The sequence below is a fragment of the Urocitellus parryii genome, chromosome 1 (assembly GCF_045843805.1).
Source record: "Urocitellus parryii isolate mUroPar1 chromosome 1, mUroPar1.hap1, whole genome shotgun sequence".
Taxonomy (NCBI): Eukaryota; Metazoa; Chordata; class Mammalia; order Rodentia; family Sciuridae; genus Urocitellus; species Urocitellus parryii.
Window position 1 is genome coordinate 242,263,303 of NC_135531.1, and position 24,699 is coordinate 242,288,001.

General features: G+C 35.3%; 1 protein-coding gene across 1 annotated transcript in view; it reads right to left on the reverse strand.

Annotated features, from left to right (window-relative positions):
* Positions 1-24,699, reverse strand: part of Tmeff2 (transmembrane protein with EGF like and two follistatin like domains 2) — a 234,476-nt gene that overhangs the window by 77,640 nt on the left and 132,137 nt on the right. The gene's annotated exons all lie outside the window — the stretch shown is intronic.

Sequence of the window (24,699 nt, forward strand, 5' to 3'; positions counted from 1 at the left end):
GTTGGGGGGATAATGGATTAAATTTGAATATAATGGAGGATATGCTTAATATATATGGCATATGGTTGTTACTCAATATATGTTTCTCATGATATAGGACAGAATTATGCTGACGTCAATAGGGGTTGGTTTCTGATATCCACTGCATTTTTATGAAAAATGTAGTCTTCTTAAGAAAGCCTTCCTTGGTGTTCCTTAAAATTGGAATATTCATGATCCACCTCTTTAACATTCTTATCTAATTCATCTAATAAATCTTCTGTCATTTCTATATATTCTTTATTTTTACCTGAATACTTATTTTTATTAAATATTTATCTGTTAAAACACTTATTTCAATTAAAATACATGTTTTTAATAGAAAGTAAGCTCGATAACAATGGGACTTCATCTCTCTTTTTGCTTACTTCTTCAACTACAGTGCCTGGGACAATGCCTGACACTTAGGAGACATTAAGTAAATATGTGTCCAGTGAATGGAAGGGTACTCAGCATGAGATGGGGTTGCAAAAATATTTGTTCATCATATGCCTATAGGTGAAATCTAAAGCTTCAGTTCTAGGTAAATGCACTGTAGTTAAATGCTGAATGTACAAAGAAAACATCTGGGAATTCATTGAGTACCAGGGATTGTCCTAAACATTTTAGACACATTCTAGCATTTGATCCTTAGAAAAGTCCTGTGGATATGTACTGTTTCCTCTCCCATTTTCCAGGTAGAAAAGCTTAGGTTCAGAGAATTTAGGTCACAAAGCTGGAGAGGGAGATGGGTCTTTACGTAAAACACTAGAATCAGCTCTATCTAGAATCACTGATGGAGATTTTATCTAATGGATGCAACTTTAAACTGGGTTCAGCTATGATACATATTTCCAGGAAAATGACTCAAAGTCTTTCTTGCTTTCTGGATTTGTAAGTGGTAAAAGACCTCTTAATCTTTTCAAGGAAAAAAAATCCTGGCCTTGAAATGAGAAGATTATTCGAATAATATACATACTTTAGACACTTTTAATGATTGACTAAGAAAGAAGTAAAAGGTAGATAGAGCAACAGAAACTTTAGTAGTTAAAAATATAATTGCTTGCTCTATTCACCCTACCTGGAACTACGGTGTGAAGGGACCTGGAGACCTTATAAGGCATTGGACACAAGCAGAGTAGGGGAAATTATACTACTCCTCTTGAAATCATATAGTGGCTGTACTTGAAGGATACATGACTTAGAAGGTGAGTCATAAAATCTTTCTTAATGCCTCAGAGGTGCTCTTCACAAAGAAATGACCACATTATTTGCTTTACTTAAAACAGATTTGAATTAAGGATGGTTTTCCTCCTTCTAGGAAAAAAGCAGGCTATTAGTACAGATAAGGATTCTTTTGGCTTTGCAACACAGTTTTACATTTCACTCATGGACATGAGATTGAAAAACAAGATGAAAATGATTCTTTTACTGGGCATTCAATTAAAAAATGTCATGACTTCACCATTAGTTTGTGTAAATCCTAGAAATGAGTTTCAGTGAAGTGTGTTATTATATTGAGAAAAAGACAGAAGTATGTAACCTTGGGCAGATCATTTAACTTCTCTCTGCTTTACATTTACAAGCAGTAATACAAAAAGACAGGATTAAATAATCTCCACGCCCTTCCAGCCAGACTTAACAGGTGGCCATCATTCGGGAGGCAATTCAGTGAGGGAGTGAGAACCTTGGACTCTGGCACCAGGCTCCTGCCTTCAGACCCTGGCCCCCTCCACTCATGAGCCAAATGACATGGCATGAGTCCCCTCAGGGCCCTTTCAGCCTTAGTTTTCTCATCACTAAAAGATAGTGATATTGTAGGGTCCTTTTGAGTAGTAAACAAAATCACCTTTCTCATGTGAAAAATTGCTATTTATAAGTTATTTTCTCAACCACCAACAAACTAACTTTCCTGAGAGTTGAGGATGGAATAATTTTCTTATTTTAAACACTATCTAACATCTATATTACTATTTGATGTACAAAAGAATAAGTGCAAGCATTAATTTTGTTTTTATAATCCCAGTTGGATTGTTTGTTTTCATGCCTCCTCACTCCCAGCCCCCATGAAATAAGTGGTAATATTCAAGAAAAATTAGTTTCTGTGATGAGCTAGGACACCATCATATAGCTCACCAATGGTGAGAAAAAAAATAACGATCCTTCAAATCATGGTCTGAACAATAAATGATTAAGATTGAGAAAAAGGGGCCAAAGAGGTAGCTCAGTGCAAGAGCACTGTTTGGATGCTTGTGAGGACCTGGGTTTAAACCCCAGTAGGCTGCCCTTCCAAAAACATATATAAGCAAAGAGAAACACATTTGAGATATAACTTCTTAAATAAATTTTTAAAAACTGAGATTAATAATAATACATTTTATGTGTCTTCCTAAAAAAGCCTCAAATAATAATTGTTTAAATGTTCCTAGAATGAAAACCTTGTGACTCAGGAAGATTGCAAAACTTACAGGTATATAAGAGTATGTTGCAACACTGATATTCAAGGCTTAAATGACAACTGCTTTTAACATAAGAGCCTTTGTTCAGGTTTTACAGTCTGTTTTCCCTCAAGACACCAAACCTGCCTTGTTAGGTAAATCTATCCACATATTCATCTAACCCTCTGTCATCCATCCATCCATCCATCCATCCATCTATCCATCTGTCCATCCACCCATCCATCCACCCATACAAGCTTCTCTTTTCCTATTAAATTTGGCCAGCAGGACTTGAGGTCTTGGTTCATGGCCAATGAATAAGGTGAGGCAGATTTATCAGATTTAGACTGACATAATGTGACCACCATACTCCTGGGATTTATATATACCTCAATCACAAACGGAGCATCTACCCTAGTAAGGTATTTTTGTTAGGCAGCAAGAATTCTCTCCTTATGAAAAAAAATTCCTAAGAGAATTAGTTTAACTAGTTTAGTTTATACATCTTCTTTTAACAAGGAAAAATAAAATGGGAACATGTATTTTTTGAGTTTTGAATATAAATAAAATTGATTAGCATGCTTTCTATTTAGAGTTCACAATAAACTTGAAATTACATTTAAAATATTAAAACAATTATCTTAAATAGGGATTTAAGTATAACTCCTCAAATTTAAAATGAGGTTTCTATTAGTAGTCAAAGATTGAGCTAAAAAAAGATCCTCATTTCCTTTCTCTTTGACCTTCCTCATCACCCCTCCATGGGGGAAAAGACCACTAATATGTTGCACATTGTGGGAAGAAAATGGATTTACCTCTTTTTGTTCTCCTCTTTTCAATAATCTCTCCATTGGTAGGCCCCATATGGAAAACCAATTTCTACTTTTTTCTCGTAAGCTTGGTTTTATCTTCCTAAATATATCCTTCTTGTCAGAACCCAATCAAGCATTTTGCTCTCTCCTGTTTATAAACTGTTGTCCTACTTTTTGGCTGTGATATTTCTGGCTCCTTGTTCTCTTTTATCATGGGCACTGTGGCACTGGAGATCTGGATGGAAGCACCACTAACTGTCCTCTCAAGTTTTTGTTCTTTAGGCAAGTCAACCTAGTTTGTGTTAGTTATAAGGAGGGGAGGTGGAGAGTGACATACCAGCCCATCTGAGGGGCTCATCAGCCTTCCTGGAGGAAATGGCCTGTCTACTTTTCCCTAGGTAGAGATGGATAGGTTAACACACATGCAGTGACACTTTTCAGGGCCACTCCTCTGCAATAAGTGTGTTGGAAGGTTGGTCAGTATCACTTCCCAACTTTATTTCTCTTCCTTCTTCAGAGAGCTCCAATTTCTCCCCTGCTTCCTGTCTCAGGAGTGAATCTTCCTACACATCTATCCTTCTTTACTAACCACTAATGCTAACTTCATCAGTCAAGGTGAGAGGTTAGTTGCAGTAACAAACATCCTCTAATCTCCGTGGCTTAACATAGGAGAGATCCATGTTTTTTTGTTGTTGTTGTTTTGTTTTTACTTCAAATGATTCATCTATATTTATTAATATTTCTTTTGATCATGCTATGTGTCACCTAGAGATTCAGGATAATGAAGCAGCCACCTGTTTGAACATGGATAGTTACTACATTGGAAAAAGAAAAGAACTCTGCCAAGTGTTGTATGGGAAATCAAACATTCAGACAAAGGTCCCTGTCTTGATCTAGGCAACTGAATATCCTCACCCTTGTGAAGACAGACAGTAGAATCCGATAACAGAGCCCTATTTCTCCTACTATACAAGTAGGGAATCAGAAGGCAGTATTATTTTTTGAAATAAACAAATGGAAGATACCACCTCCCTAGTTTTTTCCTTCTGTTTTATTTCTAATTTCTGGACAAAATTAATATATTCTGATATCTATTTCCCATTACTTACTTGTTATTTATTTACAATATTCCATTGTTTTCAGTAAATATTTTGTGTCATTTTACCCAGCAGTTTAGTTTTTTGCTACCTCAGTCTATTCTCATTCCTCAGTCCCAAATCCATTTTCTTTATGAGATTTCTCTGAACTCCTCAGTCCTTTCTGTCTGTATCACACAACGTAACCTTTAATTATTCGCCTACTGGGCACGTCATTTGGTTCTGCCTTTCATCAGTTGACTCAGAACATATTCTCTTACCAAATTCCTCTTCTACTCCAAATTGACTCTCCCTCCTGATCCTTTATTTCTAAATATATTCCATTATTCTTCTCAGTCCTCAGCCACAGTCTTCACTTCTCTTTGACTCACTCTCTAATCTCCCACTTGTCATAACTGTGCAGATACCAAAGTCTTCCCCATGAAACCAATGTGCTAGTGGGAATCAAATGACTCAGTGAAAGGGAAAGCATGTTGTAGATTCTAAATACAAGGGTCCACTGCCCTGCCTTCTCTGACCATTTCCAGTCTTTCTTTTATTTATTCATCATTCATTTATTCATGCACTTACTCAGGACCTAAGTGCTTTCTTGGAACTAGGCTTGTTACTGAGAAAGCCACAAATTAAATATACGTCTCTGCTCTTCAGGAGGTTACATGCCAGGGAAGGAGATCACATATCTACACTTCAAGGTAACTAAATATTGATACGGTCAAATCAAGGGAAAATGTTCTGGGGCATGAGAGAAGAGGGTGGTGGTATGTTTTGGAGCATTCTGGAAATGCATCAGCAGGAAGTGAGAGTGGGGACAAATCAAAAATGTCTGGAGGTCTTTCAGGATATTTAAAATTAAACTGACTCATTAAGCCCTGCTAGAACCTTCATGATCAGAACCCTTTTAAACTTCATCTTAAAGCCTCCAGTCTGATTTTCTAGGCTGCAGACACACTGAACTTCCATCAGCTCCTTCAACACACCATGCTCACACCCACACTTTTGCCTTTGGAACGTTCTACATAATACCGTTTCTACACATCTTTGCATGATTTGCATGATGACTTTCTATTCCTCAGAGAGACACTCCCTAAATGCCCAATCTTGCACAGCATTCTCCTTTCCCTGGACCCAGTTTTTCAGAACTCTGTTTTTCTTCATTTTAAAACACTCATTATCTGAAAACATCTTCTTTATTTCCTTATTGCCTATACCTTGTCTCTCCCTTTCTCAGGATGTAAACTCTTAAACCATGTATTTCACCCTGTATTTCTGGGGTTCAGACAGAACATAACCCACCATTTGTATAAATATATGTCTCCCAATACCATAGAACTTCACTAGTTCCAATGTCTTTCAAAGATGACTTACCAAAGCTCATTTCTGGGTTCTTTCTCTTTAATGACACTTTTTTTTTTTTTTTTTTTGGTATAGTGGTATAGTGAATGTAATGGCCAGTGGAATGTGGGTGGAATCACCAAATGTCACTGCTAAGACTAGCTGATAAAAACACCCACGTAGGAACTTTTTTTTCTCATTTGCTTTCTATGAAATTAATGAACAGAACCCTGACAATTAAGAAAAGACAAACTCATGATATGAAAAGTGCTTAGACTTCTGAAACTCCATGTATAAGGATGGCTGATAAGGTACATCTGCCCTGAATTGAAATAGAAGTAATAAATAGGTATATGAGTATGTGTGTGTGTGTGTGTGTGTGTGTGTGTGTATGTGTGTGTCATACTTCTGAGAATCTGTACTTATCTATTAAAGCATTTAGTTTTATTTATCCTAACTAATAAACTTGAAAACTCTCATTATGTAATTATGTGTATTTTTCTAACCTTTCAGGTCCTATACACATTCTCAGCCATAAACTTTCTCCTAAAAGAAAATTTCACTGTCTCTATTTCACCCTGACATCTACCTTCTAGAATTATGCAATGAACAGGATGATGATCCTGGAAATGGCAAAAGTTTAGGCAGAACTCAAGATCTATGCCAACCAAGCATTATATAATAGCATTTTATTTACCTTTCAATCTTGGTTTCAGGCTTTACACAAATGCAATAAAATAATACCTAAGTCACCATTCTTTTTCAAAAAAATTAAATAAGATGGTACACCTGACTTCTCATGGGATAATTAATATATTTCTTTGTTTCTCTCAATAAATGTTTGCTTTTTCTCTTTCCTATAAAACTCCAAGTACTTATCATAAAAAATTGACTAGATCAAAATTTTCTTGTTTTGTACAACTTACATAACAACCACATCTTTTATTATTAGTTAATAGTAAAATAAAATATTCAAAAAGAATATAATGTAAGGAAATGACACTTCATGGCACAAACCAAATCATCTAATTTCCAAGTCATTCATAAATAGTTTGGAATAAACCAGAAAATACTTAAGGAAACACTATCTTCCACAGTCTGCTACATAAACAAATTATTTATCCCCTAACAACTACTTAGTGTGTTCTCTCCACATGGGAAATATAGTTCTTTCTTTTTGACCTTTTTAAGAGTAACTTTTAATGTTATTTTTTATTAGTTCTTTTAAGTTATACATGACAGTAGAGTCCATTTTGATATAAATATACAAGCATGGAATATAGCTTATTTGAATTGGGAGTATATTTCTAAAGACTCATATTAGATAATCAGATGTTCTGCCTAATCTCTGGCTGAGATAACTGAAAATAAATAGGTGACCAAGGGATACCCTAGCCATTCATTACTCCTATTTTAATCCTGTATTAAGTCAGCTAAGCATAACAATGGTATCTCTGTATATCAGTACTCAGGTCTTAAAGAGTCACTTCTACAGAGTTAGGATTTACAACTTTAGAACTTCATCATTAATACATTATATTAAGTTCCAATATGAATAATTTTATAGTAATCAATAATGGTATCTTTCATTCCATTCAAAATTTTACTAAAAGCACAGAAATGTAGATTGTTGTGTAATTCAGAAGTGGTAAGAATATCTCTTGATAAATCATTTGTCTTCTTTTCTAATCACACTACAAGTTATTTTTTTCTTTTTTGCCTTAAATGCAGGACACTCAGAGATAAGTTTTTAATTAATCGTAACAGCTTCTCTTAGTCTTGATTTTTCTTTAAAAATATTTTTTCTCCTATCTTTCATCTTCTTCCTTCTAAACATTGTTTTATTATTTAACTCTTGAATTTTCTTTTTATTTAAAGAAGAAACTGTGGAAGCTACCTAGATGCTCTTCAATAGATGAATGGATAAGGAAACTGTGATATATATATATATATATATATATATATATATATATATATAATGGAATATTACTCAGCATTAAAAGAGAATAAAATTATGGCATTGGCAGGTAAACAGAAGGAGTTGGAGAATATCATGCTAAGTGAAGTAAGCCAATCTCAAAAAAACAAAGGCCGAATGTTCTCTCTGATAAGTGGATGCTGATCCATAATGGGGACAGAATGGAAAAAAGGAGGAACTTTGATGGGGCAAAATGAAAGCAAATGTGGGTAAAGGGGATGGGGGCAGGAAAGATGGTGGAATGAGATGGAAATCATCATCCTATGTACCTGTATGACTGTGCATATGTTGAGATGCTACATTGTGTAAAATCAGAGAAATTAAAATGTGCTGCAATTGTGTGCAATGAATTAAAATGCATTCTGCTGTCTTATATACCTAATTAAAATAAATTAATTAATTAAGAAAAAGAGTTTCATTCTATATTAACCTGTAGCCACACCTGCTTCAAATCATTTGAGGAGCTTTCTATTTTCTATGCTTTCTAAAGAGATGACTAGCTGATATAGTAAAAAATACAAAGAGGGAAGTGCTGTTTTTGGGACACAATAGATCATCTTTTCTAACTTTAAAGTAACTTGGTAAAAATTTCAGGTCAGCAAGGCAAGAGGAACAATGCTACTGGGACCTCTGGGGTCTGTGTAACAGTGCTTTCTAACTCACAGTAGTCTGCTCCTATTGTAGTGAGGTAAGAGTTCAAAGGAGTCCTGTATGAAAATACACAGCTCAACACTCTCACTTCCTTCATTTTACCTATGAGAAAATGGAGTTCAGTTCTGACATAAGGATGAACATATAGATCACTCAGATAGAATGAGAACAATTAACAAGCAAGGAAATACAGCCTTGCTAACAGGGTTCATTGAGTTCAACAAGGGGGGTGAAAAAATTCATTGAGGAAAGAATAACTGTATAGCTATATGTGAAAAATGAATTTGGAGTCCTTCATTACTCCAAAAACAAATATTAAGTTAAAATAGATCAAAGACCTCAATATAAAGCCAAAACCATAAGCCTCCCCCCTCAAAAAAAATGCAACAGTAAATAGCTTCTGGTTAATTAACACTTTCTTAGATATAACAACAAACACAAGTGACAAAAAGAAAACTTAGTTAAATTAGAACTCAACAAAACTAAATACTTCATTGTTCTAAAAGATGCTATCAAATGAATGAAAAGACAACTCCACCACATGGAGAAACTATTTGCAAGCCATCTATCTAATAAGGAACTTCTATCTAGAATATATTTATTATAAATCTATTCAACTTAACAAAGAGATAATTCAATGTAAGAATGCACAAGAGATCTGAGTTGATGTTCCCTCAAAAAGATATACATATGGCAAACATACATATAAAGAGACCAACTAGCATTAGCCACTTGCCAGTTGGGAAATATAATCAAAATCACAATCAGATACCACCTAATACCCAGTAGGATTGTAATAAGAATTTAATAAATAAAACAGGTAATAGCAAATATTGGCAGTGAAACAGAGAATCTGAATCTTTATATACTGCTGATGGAAATATAAGTGATGCAGTCTCTTTAGAAAACAAGTCTGATAGTTCCTTAAAAAATTTAAATACGGAGTATACCAGAAAATCTAGGTATATATCCAAGAAAACTAAAACCATATGTCTTCACAAAAATTTGTACACAAATATTCATAACAGCATTATTCATCATAACCAAAAATTGAAAACAAGCAAATGTTAATCAACTGATGAATGGATAACCCAAATATAGTGTATTCAAACATTAAAATATTTTATCAATAAAAAGAATAAAGTAAAGATACATGCTCCAGTATGGATGACATTATCCTAAGTGAAAGGAGTCAGTTACAAAGAACCACACAGTAAGTGATTCTTCTTATACAAAGCATCCAGAAAATACCATTAGATCAGTTGTTATATATAATGCTGAAGGAAGGAAATTGAGGAAAATGGGGAGGGCCTGTTAAAGGGCTCAGTTTTCTTCTTTTAGTGATAAAAACAGACTTAGTTGATGACTGCATATACTAAAATATGTTGAATTGTATACTTTGGGTAGATACTGAATTCATTTGCCATGTATCACCTATTTATCTACACTAACATATATATATATATATAGAAAATGGAGACCAAAAGAAATGATGTGACTTCACCCAAAGAAGGATGGCAGTTCTCTGAATTCCTGATCCAGTGGTCTTTCAAATGTGTCATATTAGCTTTTTTCTCTTCCTTTAAAATCTCTTTTTAGTAGTTTTAATGAGGCAATAACCTAAATCATGAAAGCCCTTTCTCTTTACTATACATTGATCGATTTTAACCATTCAGAGATTTCATGTATTCATCTGTCTAATGATAATTACCTGCTTTACCTACCTCATAGAGATATCAGAATTCACAGAAGAGGAGAAAGTAATTTGAAAAGTATAAGGTTTTTTAAAATACTTCAAAGTTTTCTTCTGGTAGCACCTTTAAGACATGAACACCTTAAAAGGGAAGTACTTTCTCCTACATAAGTATAAAAAGATATTTATTATAAGGACTTTGAACTCAGGTATAAAACAAAGAATTTTATGTACCCTAAATATGTAATATCTTTACATAAAAAATGTCATACTATTTATGATAGCTACTTTTATTTTATCATTCTGACAGGCCTATAAGTATCCAGACATTGATCACACGTGATTATGGGTGTGTCTGAAAGGATTTTCCTGAATGAGATTAGCACTTGATTTGGAAGACTGAACAAGTATAATGTTCTCCCTAATATGGGTGAGCCTCATCCAATCAGTGGAAGATCTAAATAGGACATAAAGGTTCAGTAAGACAGAACTCATCCTGTCTAATGGGCCTAATATTAGCTCTTTCCTACCTTCAGAGTTGGACTGAAAAAATATCTTTTTCTTAGACTAGAGCCTGCCAATATGCAACCTACAAGTACACCATCCACTTTCCTGGGTTGTCACCTTCCTGACTGCACACCATGGAACTTGTCAGTCTCTATAACCATGTGAGTTGATTCCTTATATTCTCCTATAATCTCTCCTTCTTTTCCCCCATCTATCTCTGTTTCTTAATCCCACTCCAAAACATTTCCTTCTTATATTGTTCCTCTGGAGAACCATAATACAGGTTTTGGTACCAAGAATGGTTCTAAGGAATGAATGTTAAGAGTGATTTTTCTCAATTGGGTTTGGTTTTCCTGGAATAGTTCCCTACAATCAGTAATAAAGAAAGCACTGTTCATCCATGGTGTAATCCAGCTATAGAGATGTGCAACATATCACCAATGGTTACTATTAATCAACCAACTATAAAAAGCAAGGATCTGAGTGACAATATGATGCTTTAAAACATTTTTGACAATTTAATGAATATAAGAAAATTATCAGGTTGCTACTAGTTTTGTTGGAAAAAAAGGGGAAAGAAAAACAGGAGTCCAGAATTCAAATTCATAGGCTTCATACAGGGCTTGAAAAATTTTGTGTGTTCTAACTCTAAGTGGAGACCCTTACCTCTTAAAGACACAGGACTGACTTTGTTGAACATCAAACCCAGATTTAATCCTATGACTAACTGAATTGCAATACAAGTTGAACTCTCAGCCTCACAAGATGTGTACCGTTAGCATATGGGCATTGCTGGGGAAGAAATGGCATCCTGGAAGTTTGAATGGGGATATGTGGGAAGAACCTGATGAAACTGAGCCAGTAAATTCTAATGAGTCATCTTCGTTATTGGGAGCAGACTCTCTACTTCCATCTGAAGAGATTAACCTTGCATTTCTTGAGGAAAATGTAATGGCCTCCTCTAAGGCAGTTGCTGTGTAAGGCAATACTGAGTCTCCTCAAGATCTACTTCCACGGTTTCTTTTTGCTTCTAGAACTATAAAAGAACTCAAGTCCCAGTAGCATGTAAAAGTAAAGTACAAAATGTGACCCAAAAGGAAGTGGGCTATAGTATCCAAAATATTTGAGTTTCTATCTTATATAGACTTAAATCCAAGGAATGTGAATGGAAATGGATAATAAATTGTGAGGCAACAGCAGAAATAGCATACAATTGGATCAAGCTAAAATTATTGATAGGGCTCACTACATAGAGATTCTACATTTAATCTGGGTTGGGGAGTTAGAAAGGGCTTTAACATTTTGGTTGGTTTAAACATGTGTCAATAGGTGACCCACAGTGACTGAATTAGAAAGGTCATATCTGCCTTGGTTCAATGTAGAGGAAGGGATTCAAATACTGAGGAATATGAGAATGTTAGAATTGACTTGTCATTTAAAACTTATTCCCCCACAGTGAGAATGTATAGAAGACATAATTTTCACCAATTCTGTGAGAAATACATTTGTGAGAAGAATTCCATCCTCCTCAAAGAGCTCTATTATTGCTCTTCTCTGTAGACCAGAATTTACAGTGTCAACGACAGTAACTGAACTGATAAACCTAAATGAAACATGAGTAATTGGATCCCATTATGGCAGAGGCCAAAAGGCAGAACTCAACCACCAAAAACAATGTGAGTATGGTGAACATAATGGACAGTAGAACCAAAGAAGCAATCAATCATCACCTAGTTGGGCTTATGATAATCAACTGTCATTCTCCAATAGGTCTACACGAGTGTAGACCTATTGTGTTGGCTAGTTGATCAATGTATTCCTAAGGTAAAATATGTATATTACCTACTAAATTCTCATTTGATCTATATAAGGAGTAAAGTTCTAGGTTAAGTAAATGAAATAACCTGAATCATAAAAGCAGAGAAGTATAGCCTCTTGATCAATTCTCAGACTTAAGATAGTTTACTGACCCAGAACTCCTTGAATGAAGGGGAGTTCAGTTCCCTTTGAAGAAGTACTCCCACACAATGCTAAAAATTTATACTCTTATTCTTTATCTTTGTCTCTTCCAAGGGGTCTGATAGCCGTTGTTTACCAGAATAAGTATGCATTGGGAATGAGGCATAGAAACCCCAATTCCTTCAGACTCAAAATAACACTGTGGCCTGCTAGACAGAACAGAAGCTCACAGAGATCAGGTGAGCAATAGATCTTTAATTCAGCCCATTTTTCAGTGGGCTTAGTGGGTCCATGAATCTATCCTGTAGTTATTTCCCCAGCTCTGGAATACATAATTGTAATAGACATACCCAGCTACTGACAGACTCCCATATTTATTCCTTGACCTTTGGAGTGAGGATTAATATGGTGGAAAAGGACAAGCATAAGCTGACAGAATTACCTCTATCTAGAAAAATATTAAACCAAAAATAATATTGCATTTCTGAAGGAGATGCAGAGATTAGAGCCACCATCAAGGACATGAAAGATTCAGAATTGGTGATTCCAATCACATCACCATTCAGCTTGTCTATTTTGCTTGTGCAGAAAACAAACAAATCTTGGAGAATGACAGTGGATTATCATAAGCCCAACCAGGTGATGACTCCAATTGTTGCTGCTGTACTAGTTGTGGCTTCATTACTTAAGAAAACTGACACATCCCTTATTACCTGGTAGGCAGCTATTAATCAAACAAATAACTTTTTCTCCTTACTGGTCAGTAAGGACTAGCAGAAACTGTTTGCTTTCAGCTAGCAAGGCTAGCAATATACTTTGACTGTCCTGTGCCAGGGATATACCAATTCTTTAGCTGACAGAATCTTTTTTTTGTTTTTTCTGGCAGTGGGGATACTGGGGATTGAACTCAGGGGCACTTGGCCACTGAGACACATCCCCGGCCTTATTTTGTATTTTATTTAGAGACAAGGTCTAACTGAGTTGCTTAGTACCTTGTTTTTTCTGGGGCTGGCTTTGAACTCATGATCCTCCTGCCTCAGCCTCTTGAGCCTCTGGGACCACAGGTGTGCACCACTGCACCCAGCTTGCATATCTCGAATACCTTTTCTTTCAAAAGATATCACACTGGTCCATTATGTTGATGGCATCATGCTGATACATTTTAGTGAGCAAGAAGTTGCAACTACTAAGTAAATCTGACAGAGTCAGTGAAATTTCTAGGGGTCTATTGTTGTGGGGGATATTGAGCTAACTCTTCTAAGTGGAAGTATAAGTTGTTGCATCCACCCCTCCTACAAGCAAAAAGGAGGCACAATGCCTAGTTGGCTTATTTAAAGGCAACATATTCCTCATTTGACCTTGTTACTCTGATCCATTTACCGAGTGACCTGAAAATCTGCTAGTTTTGAATAAGGCCCAGAATAAGAAGGGGATAACAGGTCCAGGCCACCACACAAGCTGTTCTGCTGTTTGAGCCATATGACCTAGCAGATCCAATGGTGTTTAAAGTGTTAGTGGCACATAAGGATACTGTTTAGAGCCTTTGGCAGGCCCCTGTAAATGATACATAGTACGTTCCCTGAGGATTTGGAGTAAAGCTTTGCACCCTCTGCAGATAACTATTCTTTCAAGAAATAGCTGTTGGCTTGCTTAGTACAGTCTGAATACTTAACCATGGGCCACTATGTTACTATAAAACCTGAGCTTCCCATCATGAATTGGGTATTATCTTTCCTACCAAATCATACATTTGGATGGGCACAATAGTACTCTATTATCAAATGGAAGTGCTTATGTGAAATTAGGCCTTGAAGGCACAATACACTTTACACAAAGAATAGGTACCTAAATGCCATGGTAACCACTCCTGTTTCACTACCTTCTCTAGCTTAGCCTTCACCTATGGCCTCATGGGGTGCTCCCTATCATAAACTGACAGAGAGTAAGAAGACAAGAACTCAGATGGAACATGGTTAGAAAATTGGTGACAAGAAAATTTGGGGTATGGATGAAATTCTTTCAATAGTCAAAAAGATGAAGTTATTTGTGTTCCATATGAATGCCCACAAAAGGGTGATTTTAATAATTGAATGGCTTGAATAATCTGTTATGTAGATATTAGTCAGCCTCTTTCTCCAGAGCTGTTATTGCCTGATGGGCTCATAAACAAAGTGACCATGAAGACAAGAAGGAATACTAGGCCTGACAAGAGCAGCATAAATTCTCACTCACCAAGATCAGTCTGGTTACATCCATTGCTGAGTTCCTAATCAATCAACACCAGAGACCAACACTGCATCCCCAGTATGGTATTATTCCCTGGGGTGATCAGCTAGCTACCTGGTGGCAGGTTGATTATATTGGACTGGTTCCTTCATGAAAGAAGCAACATTTGTTCTTATTAGAATAGAGATTCTGAATCTTGATTTGCTTTCTTGTATGTGATTTTGTCCTAATGCTAATTACTGTCCATGGACTCCTTTATCTACAGTCATGGTGTCCCACACAAGATTTCTTCTGACCATGAAATTCACTTTGCAACAGAAGTATGGCAACAGTACAATGTTCATGGGATTCATGGGATTCACTAGTCCTACCATGTTCCCTGCTACCCTAGAGCAGCTGTCATAAAAGAAGTGTGGAAGGGCCTTCTGAAGACTCAGTTACAGTGCCAGCTTGGTGAGAATAGTTTGCAGGGTTCGGTCAAGGTTCTCTAGAAGGATCTATGTGCTTTGATTCAGCATCTGGAGCTGACTGTCCCATAGCTAGGATTCAAGAGGTGAGAATGGAAGGGGCAAACCCACTCTTACCTCTAGTAACTCATTAAAAAACTTTACTTACTATATTTGTGATTTTATCTTCTGCTAGCCTAGAGGTCTTCTAAAATGAAGAATGATTACACTAAGACACATCAATGGCTCCATTTAATAGGAAGTTATGACTTTTGCTTGGCCTCTTTGGTCTCTTTATGACTCTGAATCAACAGATAAAGAAGGGAAATACTGTGCTGACTGGGGTTATTGATCCTGGCTATCAAGGGGAAATTGGACTTCTCCACAATGCAGAAATACAGCAGATACCCCAGGGAATCTCTGCGTGTTACCATGTTCTGAGTTTATAGTTGATGAAATACTACAACAACCAATCTCAACAGAAGGAGAGATGATAGAGATCCTTCAAGGATGAAGGGCTGCCTCCCCTCATCAGATAAGAAGCCATAACCAGTGAGGTGTATGCTGCAAGTAAAGGAATTATAATGGAATAAGGTAGCTGTAAATCCCAACCATGACCACATGATCACAGAAACAAAGACTATGATGATGATGAACATTCCCTCGTGTTCTTATTTAGACTAGAAGTACACCATCAGTTCTCCATGGTCTCCAGCTTGTCAACTGCAGATGGTAGGATTTTTCAGTGTTCCTAATTGCATGAGCAAACTTCATCATAATAAAGGTCTTTATCTATCTATTATGTTTATCTGAGGAAGCTTGACTAATATACTGATATATTGATCAAAGTAGGGCTTCTTTTTTTCTCTATTCCTTCCCACAAGTTTGAGCATCCAATATTGAGGTAATATAAATAGTTCTGTTGTATTTTTTCGCCCCTATCAACATGCTTTTGAAGGACAAACAATCATACTTGATTAAAATTCAACTACATACTGTTATCAAATATATTATTTTATTTTTTGTCATAAATAATAATTTTGCATTTATATTTGAAAGTCCAAAGTTCCAAATTTATGCAAATATCTCTTTATTACAGAAATACATCATAATTTGTGCTACCATGAAGCTGATATTAATTTCATTTTTATTTTTGCCTTTTTCCCAATTCTTGTGTACTTTTTCTAGATATACATCTCTTAATATCTGTTGATTATAAACCCTTATGGCTAGTTGGGACCCAATATTACTTTTATTGCCCCAGATAAAACAATTTTGATTCTTGAAAACTCATTTTAGGATGAGCTTAGAGAACAGAGAAAACGTGCTATGTCAAAGATTTTCAAAAGACTGCAATGAATTAAAAAAAAAAAGACTGTGATAAACAATCCTTAGAAGATCATCTGTCCGAAGTGCCGTGTCCTAATTTCTTATGTTTCATTCACAGTTTAGTGACAAAAGGATGAATGGGTCCACTCCTGGTTAATGTTATTTTGCAATAGGGGGCTCGGAAAATTGGATTTTTGTATTTATCATTTATTTTCTTTCTTTCTTTTTTAAAAATTATAATAAGCATTTAGACCTTCCTTAGCATTGATTTTTCAATTTGGCTTTGCATATAATTTTGCAATTTTGTTCAATCACTTATTAGATATTATATATCCTATTTGTAAGAGGAAATGTCAGGAATAGACTGATGTGGGCTGCAGAGGACAGTTCACTGATTTGTTGTTTAGATGAGCGAACACATACAATATATTACCATTTGGAAGTAAACCACTGAAGACCAGTGATAGTTTTTACCCAATTTAATACACCTTTGGGAGGACAGTTTCTCAGTAAACAAAGCTTATGTTTATTATGAACACTCTGGATTCAGACAATGGAAAATGTTTTCAGTACACATACTGTCTAGTCTCTTGGAGTTAACCAAGAAATCTGTCTAACTCAGACTTAAAATACAGGTCTCAGTAATTTTGTTTTTAGATTGCAAACATTAGGACAGCACCCTCAAGTCAATAACTGGATATGCAGTCATAATGCAGATATTTTATTGAAGAATAATCTAATACTTTTACAAAAACAAATTAAACTTAAATGATCTTGAACATTCTGCAAAGAAAATAAGAAGTGTATACCTAGTGGGAAAGAGCCTCAGGGGCATCATAAACAATGTGAGCCTGTTAGTGGTAAATTTTATAACACATTGGCACTTATAGTCTTTGTTTTATACTTTATATATATATATATATATATATATATATATATATATATATATATACTTCATATATATATATAACATATCTAATATATATGTTACATGTTTAGTTTAGAATTACATGTGTATATATATATGTATATATATATAACATATCTAATATATATGTTACATGTTTAGTGTAGAATTATATTTTACATTACATCTAGTATATTTGTTATATATACACACACACACATATGCAAGTCTGCGTATAAACATGACATACACCACACACACACACACACACACACACGCACACACACAATTTATTCAATTAAGTGTTTGAGAAGGCCTTGAGTAGTAGTTCAGTGTTCAGTAGTAGTTCAGTAGTTCAGCGGAGTCAGCCTGACTGGTTTAAATCATAGCTATTCCACCTACTTTTGGGTTTTGGGATGTTTGATTAACCTCTCGTGTAGTGCCTAAGTTTTCTTTGTAAAATGGGATTTTCCAGTATATGGAACTTCATGTTTGGTGTGATGATTGAATGACTTCATACATTTATACATTTGAGATCGTGTCTGACACACAAAAACATGTTTTTGAAAGTTCTGTCATATTTTGACAACAAGTACATTGAGATTCACATTTTTTATCTCTAACCTTACATTGGGACACTGGAACATAAAGCATATCATCCCTGTAGGAATAGGAGTTACTAACAGAATATATGAGAAATTGAGACCCCAAAACTTTAGAAAAAAAAATCAAGCATAAGTTTAGTGAGCACAAAATATTCCATTAGCAGGGAGTAGTCTATAAGATGATTTTTTTAAATACATAAAAAGAGAAACTATAATGAAAACAGTTAAATTAGTGGCAGAAGCACAATACACACTTAAGTGTCCATAGAATACGAAGTCCTTTGTTCTGCAGTCATGTAGTATTTCATTATTTTGATATAAAATGGAAATTGCATGATTGATACTGTATAGCCTAAATAAGTACTATAAAAATGTAAAAACTTATTAAAGTTCAAAAATCCTTTGTTCCTGGGATGGAGTTATAGCTCAGTGTTACCTTGCATGTGTGAGGCCCTGGGTTTGAACCTCAGCACCGCATAAATAAATAAATAAATAAATAAACAAACAATATTGTGTTCATCTACAACTAAAAGTATTTTTTAAAAATTTTTTTGTTTTTATAGTCCTTGACACTCTATATTAGATCTAGGTTTGTAGCTGTCATACCCTAATTAAGTTTCATTAATTGCTCTGTGATAGCTAGCCCAGTTGAGGCATGGAAGCAGAAAAGTTAAAAGATTCTCTAGAATTTATGTGAAAATCCAATTCCTTATTTTTTTAAGAGAGAGAGAGAATTTTAGTTTAGTTTTGTTTTTTAGTTTTCGGCAGACACAACATCTTTGTTTGTATGTGGTGCTGAGGATCGAACCCGGGCTGCACGCATGCCAGGCGAGCGTGCTACTGCTTAAGCCACATCCCCAGCCCAAAAAATCCAATTCCTTTTAAAGTAGGATAAAAGAGGACCCAAAGTTTTAAAGACTGTGGCTTATTTTCAAATTTCAATTTTAGGTTTTAAGTTACTTTTCATAAAGCACAATTCTCTTTTTCAGAGAGTGGGGTAGTTGTTGGTTATTGCTAATTGACTGTTGTATATCTGAAGTGTCATTTTTTATTAATTTATCTCTTAAGTACCGTCTGAAGCTTTCAGCTTCAGTTGGTAGATATGAGTACTGGCAGCGACTGCAGAGACACATGGGCCACAGATGTGCATTTGTTGACATAGGTGTTGTTTAATGCCTTGTATGAACCGCTGTGCAGACCATGCCAGAAATACTAGTCCCACATAGCTAGAATTGGACGTCTAAATTTTATCTCATTGCATGAAATTCAGGAAAACACAGGCTATTTTTGTGTTGATTAAGATAGGTGGAGGAGAGAGATATAAAAGAAATAAATAACAACAAAAAGAAACCCTGAAACTTTTAGATGTAGCTTTGTAAAAAAAATAGCAATTTTCTCTTCTCATTATGGGAGTGGAAAATGTAGAAATCAAATTCTCTCTCTGAATTTTTTTTTCTGGGAAAATGAAAGCATGGAAATGAGAGATGTATTTACTTTTTAGTCTCCACTCCTCTCCACAAGCAGCAAACATGATGGCAAGCTTCAGAGATGACAGAATTTTTTCTCATGGTGGGGTAAGAGGCAATTGGAGAGAAGGAGCATCCCAGCCATACTATCCTCGCCTAATTAGGAAACCACTGGAATTGAAACCAGCTTTTCAAAGGCTACATAAACATCCAGCATAAGCCTTGGATTTTCTAGATTGCACTTTTGCTATATTCTTTTTCATCATCTCCACTAGTAAATTCATATTAGAAGCAGTCCCAATTTTGGTTTACTGCATTTACAATTCTGAGGCCAAAAAGCAAAGAAAATTAATAAAAAGGAAACCTTGTTTTGCTTGCACTCCTGATTCACTAACATTTTGCGATTAATCAGCCTCCTCTTCTTTGACTACACCATGTATAACCCATCTGATCTTTTCATTAAGTAGAAAATAATCACAAACTTTTCACTTGCAACATGATCTTTCTGTTCAATTCTCAACCAGTAGTAGTTTAAAAAGAAACCATTTTCAACATTTTCTTCAGAGGTATCTTAATTTTCTCTATCAAACTCACAATCTAAATGCACTAAAGTCAGCAGGACCTAATGTCTAATTTACTTATATGTATGGTGAAATCTAGTGCCAAGGATCATCCACGGCCATTGCCCCGCTTCAAATATTCATGAGTCTCCACAGTCCAAATGCATTAAAGGTGGGAATGATGCCAACAGTGCACACTCTTCCTAGTGACAAGGAGCCTTCTCAGATCAAAGGAGCAAGATGTTAAAGACATCAAACTAAACTGTCTTTGTAAGAGACACTCACAAAAGAAATGCCAGATACTGCACTCTTTCCCTTAAGAAAAGTGAGAAAAAAAAATAGATGCTTACTGTCTTGTGAACTTCTTTTATTTCCTCCACCTTGCTTCTCTCCTTTCTTACCACTGCAGTTGATCACAAGAATTTTATACACTTGTGGAATAGAACTACCCTACTGGAAAACATTATTAATGCTTTCAGAGTGAAAATTAATGATTGCTGCAAAATTAATAGCATTTAAGCCAATACGATTTTGCTAATGGAATTTGAGTGGCATGTGAGAATATTACAAAAGCAAAGTTAAAACAAGGATAAAGAACTATAAAAGATGCATAGAAAGCAAATACACATACTCATTTAAGTTGTTCCTTTATATCATTTGTCATCCGGCTGCATCTGCTCTTACACCTGTGCCCCCTGCCTTGATCTCTTCTGATGCCCTGGAAATATTAGGCACACTGCCAATTTCAGACCCAGCCATTTCTATGATCAGACCCAGCTATCAGCTTGCTTTTAAAAATATATTAAATCAAGTATCAACCCCAGGGCTCTGAACTACTTCTGACTGACAGGACCAATAGAAAGTTCCAGACTAATTACTTCTAAGAAATAGTTTCCAGTACAAAGAGTTAACTACTGACCTACTTTAGACTTACAGAGATAATTTATCAGGTAAGATAATTAAAGGAATATAAAGCTGTTTCTAAAATGAACCTAGAATCTGGAATATTTGTTGAAATCATAACTTAGTATTCCCAGTGCTATCAGATAGGATTTTACTATTTTACAATGAACCAATGTTATTATGTTTGTCTTATTTATAAGACATTCTATTTCTTTATAAATTTAGTTGGAAGGATGTATTTGAGAATCTCTTTGATGTATAAATGCATTAGTGTCGACTCATTTCAGGCTAGATAGAAGGAGAAGTAATTTTTCAAGTCCTTCCTTTTTCCTTCCCTTAACCCCTTCCTCAAAAAACAGTCATGCACATCCTTTACACAGGTGTTTCAATTGCTTTTGAAGTCTGTCTTAAATAAAGGATGCTCTGGTATTTCATATGGTGGTATCTTGCTGAATTTTAACTCTCTTTTGGAAACTTGATTTTTTTCAACATTTAGGTAAATATCTGCGACTGAAGAGGTTTTTTTTTTTTTTTTTTTTTTTTCTTTTTTTTTTTTTTTTTGTAATAGTCTGTTGTCTTTCCTCTTAGGAAAACCTGAACATTTTCTGATTTGTATAAGCCTTGATCTTCCCATAGGAAGAAAAAGGCAAGAGAGAACCTTGCAATGAAATTGTCAGACAAAAAACTGGGTCTTAGATTAGATTATAAGCCATCTGTTTTCTCAAAATAAAAGCATTAAATGTTAGGTCACTAGTATCCTGGCTTATCAATGCCAACCCCTAATTATTATTTTTTTCTTCTTCTTCAACTTTCTTTCTCCCCTTTGTGATCATTTCGTTTCTTCTCCCTCTCCAGTGTGCCTTGCTCCTAAATTCAAAAACTCATCTAATGAGGAAGGCTGTTCAGATGACAGCAAACTGGCTTTTTAATTCTAACAAATATTTATCTTCACTCCAGAAGTACTTTGGTAATTCTGAGTAACCAGACTTAGCTCTTGTGGCAAAATGTAAAATATTAATTTCTTACCCCAGGGTTAAAGAAAGATCAAGAATTATTTTTTTCACCTTTGTATATGCATTGTAGACATGATAAAAGCATTTATTATTACTATTTCTTTATATTTCATTATTACTTCTTTATGTAGGATAGAAGAAATTTATTTGCATAAAATCATAGTTAAGTTGATGTCAAAGAGAAGATAAAACAAAATGCTGAGTTTCATTCTTTGTGGCCAGATGGCATATGCAGTATTTTATGTTTGCAAGAGAATCTGGCTGTGGTCTCATTCAAAATCAACAGTGTATTTGAGCCCAAGGAAGTTCTATTGATTAGTACTGTAAGTCAGATCACCCTCGTATCACTTCCTATCTTGCTTTATTGCCTCTTTCATTCCATGCTTATTTAATTTCATTTATTGTTTTATTCCTATGTCCTTCAGCTGTTTCTAATCTGCCCTTCATGGTCATAACTAAATATAATATGCTAACATACAAAGATATTTATGTAAATGAAAATCAATGCACTCATCACCTCAGCACTGTTCTTTATTGCTTACATTGGATATTTTAAATACATTTTATTTAAATGCTAACAACTTTTCATTCTTGCCTGGGAAGTACAATGACCTTGTTGGCTCCCTGCCTCTGCAGCCCTCCAATCTTCACAGCTATGGCCACTTAGCCCCCATCTGGAGGTTCAAATTTACTCCAATTTTTAGAACTAATCTTGTCCCTAGGCTGGGGACATGCAAGATATCCTAGCCAAAAGCTAACTGATTTAGCAACCAGTGAGCCTTGCTGTTGGTATCATTTTGACCTTGTAACTGACTTCCCAGATTTAGGCTATGCATCTCCCCACCTCTGGTAACCAAGACTTGGCTTTCTATACCATTTCCACTAAATGAATATCTACCTAGTCTTTCCAGTTTCAGTCTCTGATTTGCTTTCCTGTTGGGTACCTAATTCCTCCATGACTGGGATCTGTCTTGTTCTTCTCATTTACCATTGTTTATAACTAGGCTGCTTTTTCTGAACTCCAGTTGCCATAGTTGGGCCCTATAGTCAACTGCTGAACTTTTCTGATGCTACTAGCTTAGTCCATATGTCCATGAACTACCTTCATACCTTAGATCTGAACTTTTGCAAGATATCAGAAACGACACTCTGCTTGCTTGGATGGTTTCCCACTGCCTGCAGTAAGCATCTCCCTAGTCACTGGCTCTAATCTGCAGGTCCTGAGTGTTACTGTGAATACACTGCCTGCAATCTGGCCATGTCACTATTCCAGCCACCACAGGAAAGAAATACTCTTTTAATTGTATCTTTGGGTGAATTGTCAAGCTAACACCTTCTGGTTACTTTCAACTTATATTTCATCTTGGCCCCATCATTTAGACAACTCAAGACCTGTTCTATTCTTTGAACAGCAAAATAATAATAGAATATACTTACTACGATTATTTGAAGAAAGCCAAGAAAAAAAGTGTGTAAAAATAATGAAACACATGGTAAGTAATCAATAACTTTTAGCTGATATTGTAATCTCATATCTTAAATCTTTGTACTTAGAAAGTGGAAATGATCATTAAAATGATGAGAAAAGAGAAGAATGGAAGAAATTCTTTAGGCAATGACTAACTCATATTTGTGTTTTTAAAGCAAAATAATTTACAGCAAGAAAGTTAACAGCTTGAAATTTGACGTGGAACTCCTGATGCTGTCAGAGATTCTTTGAATCAGTCATTTATTTTAGAGCAGTGTTCTATAATCATTTGAGAAGTTTTAGAAAAATAACATTTTAAGTTGATATCTGAAATTCTGAGTCATTAAGTTTGAGGTAGCATTAAAGAATTGGTATGTTTAAAAAATTCCTAAAGGAATTTTTATGATCTGTTACATTTTGGAACCATGAACCCACCAACCACATGATGCTCAGGATATTCTGCAGTAAATGTATATCTGTCTATGGCAATATTGTCATGCAGTGAATGTAGACTCTGTTTCCACATCTACCTGCCCATTGTCGAGAAGTGTCAACAGAAAGGGAAATGTTACCATGATCTGCCTTCATCAATAGAAAGTTGTAACACCTGGCTATTTATTTCATGGCAGTGCTTACCTACAAGTATCCCAGTTTATTCAGATGGAATCTTCATATTACTTTGCATTAAAAATGTAACTGTTGATTGTTTCCCTCTTCTCCAAACTACCTTGCCTTCATTTCTGTTGTTGTTGTTGTTTTCATTTCCCTTAGATAAATTTCTCCTTCCACTCACAAAAGTTTGATTAAATGCCTGTTAACTGCTCTAGGAAAATACATATTGACAAAACAAGAGCAACCAACTGTTTTGTATGAACATTGTGAGATGTAAGTAAGAGAGTGTGTGGGAGCGGGTGGGGGGGGGAAGAGGAGAAGATGAAAGAGAGACTAACTCCCTCTTTTCACTATGAAGACACAAAAAACTCACTCCCATCTTTTGGTCGTTCTCTTTGCTATAAGATCAGGCCAGGGCCAATATACCTGGATGTAACAGAAAGCTAAAATTTTGATACCCACTCAAAATAATGAATATTATTGATTATATGTTCACCATATCATTATAAGGGCAGCTAAGTATTACTTGGAGGAAAAGAGAAGTTGATCCTACAGAGCAGGCCAGTGGTCATTTTTTATTAAGTGTCTTCCCAATTCAGTTATGAATGTGCACCTGCACATTCCCTAAATCAAATATCTGTGGTTATCAGACCTTATCATCTCAGAAATCATATTAGCA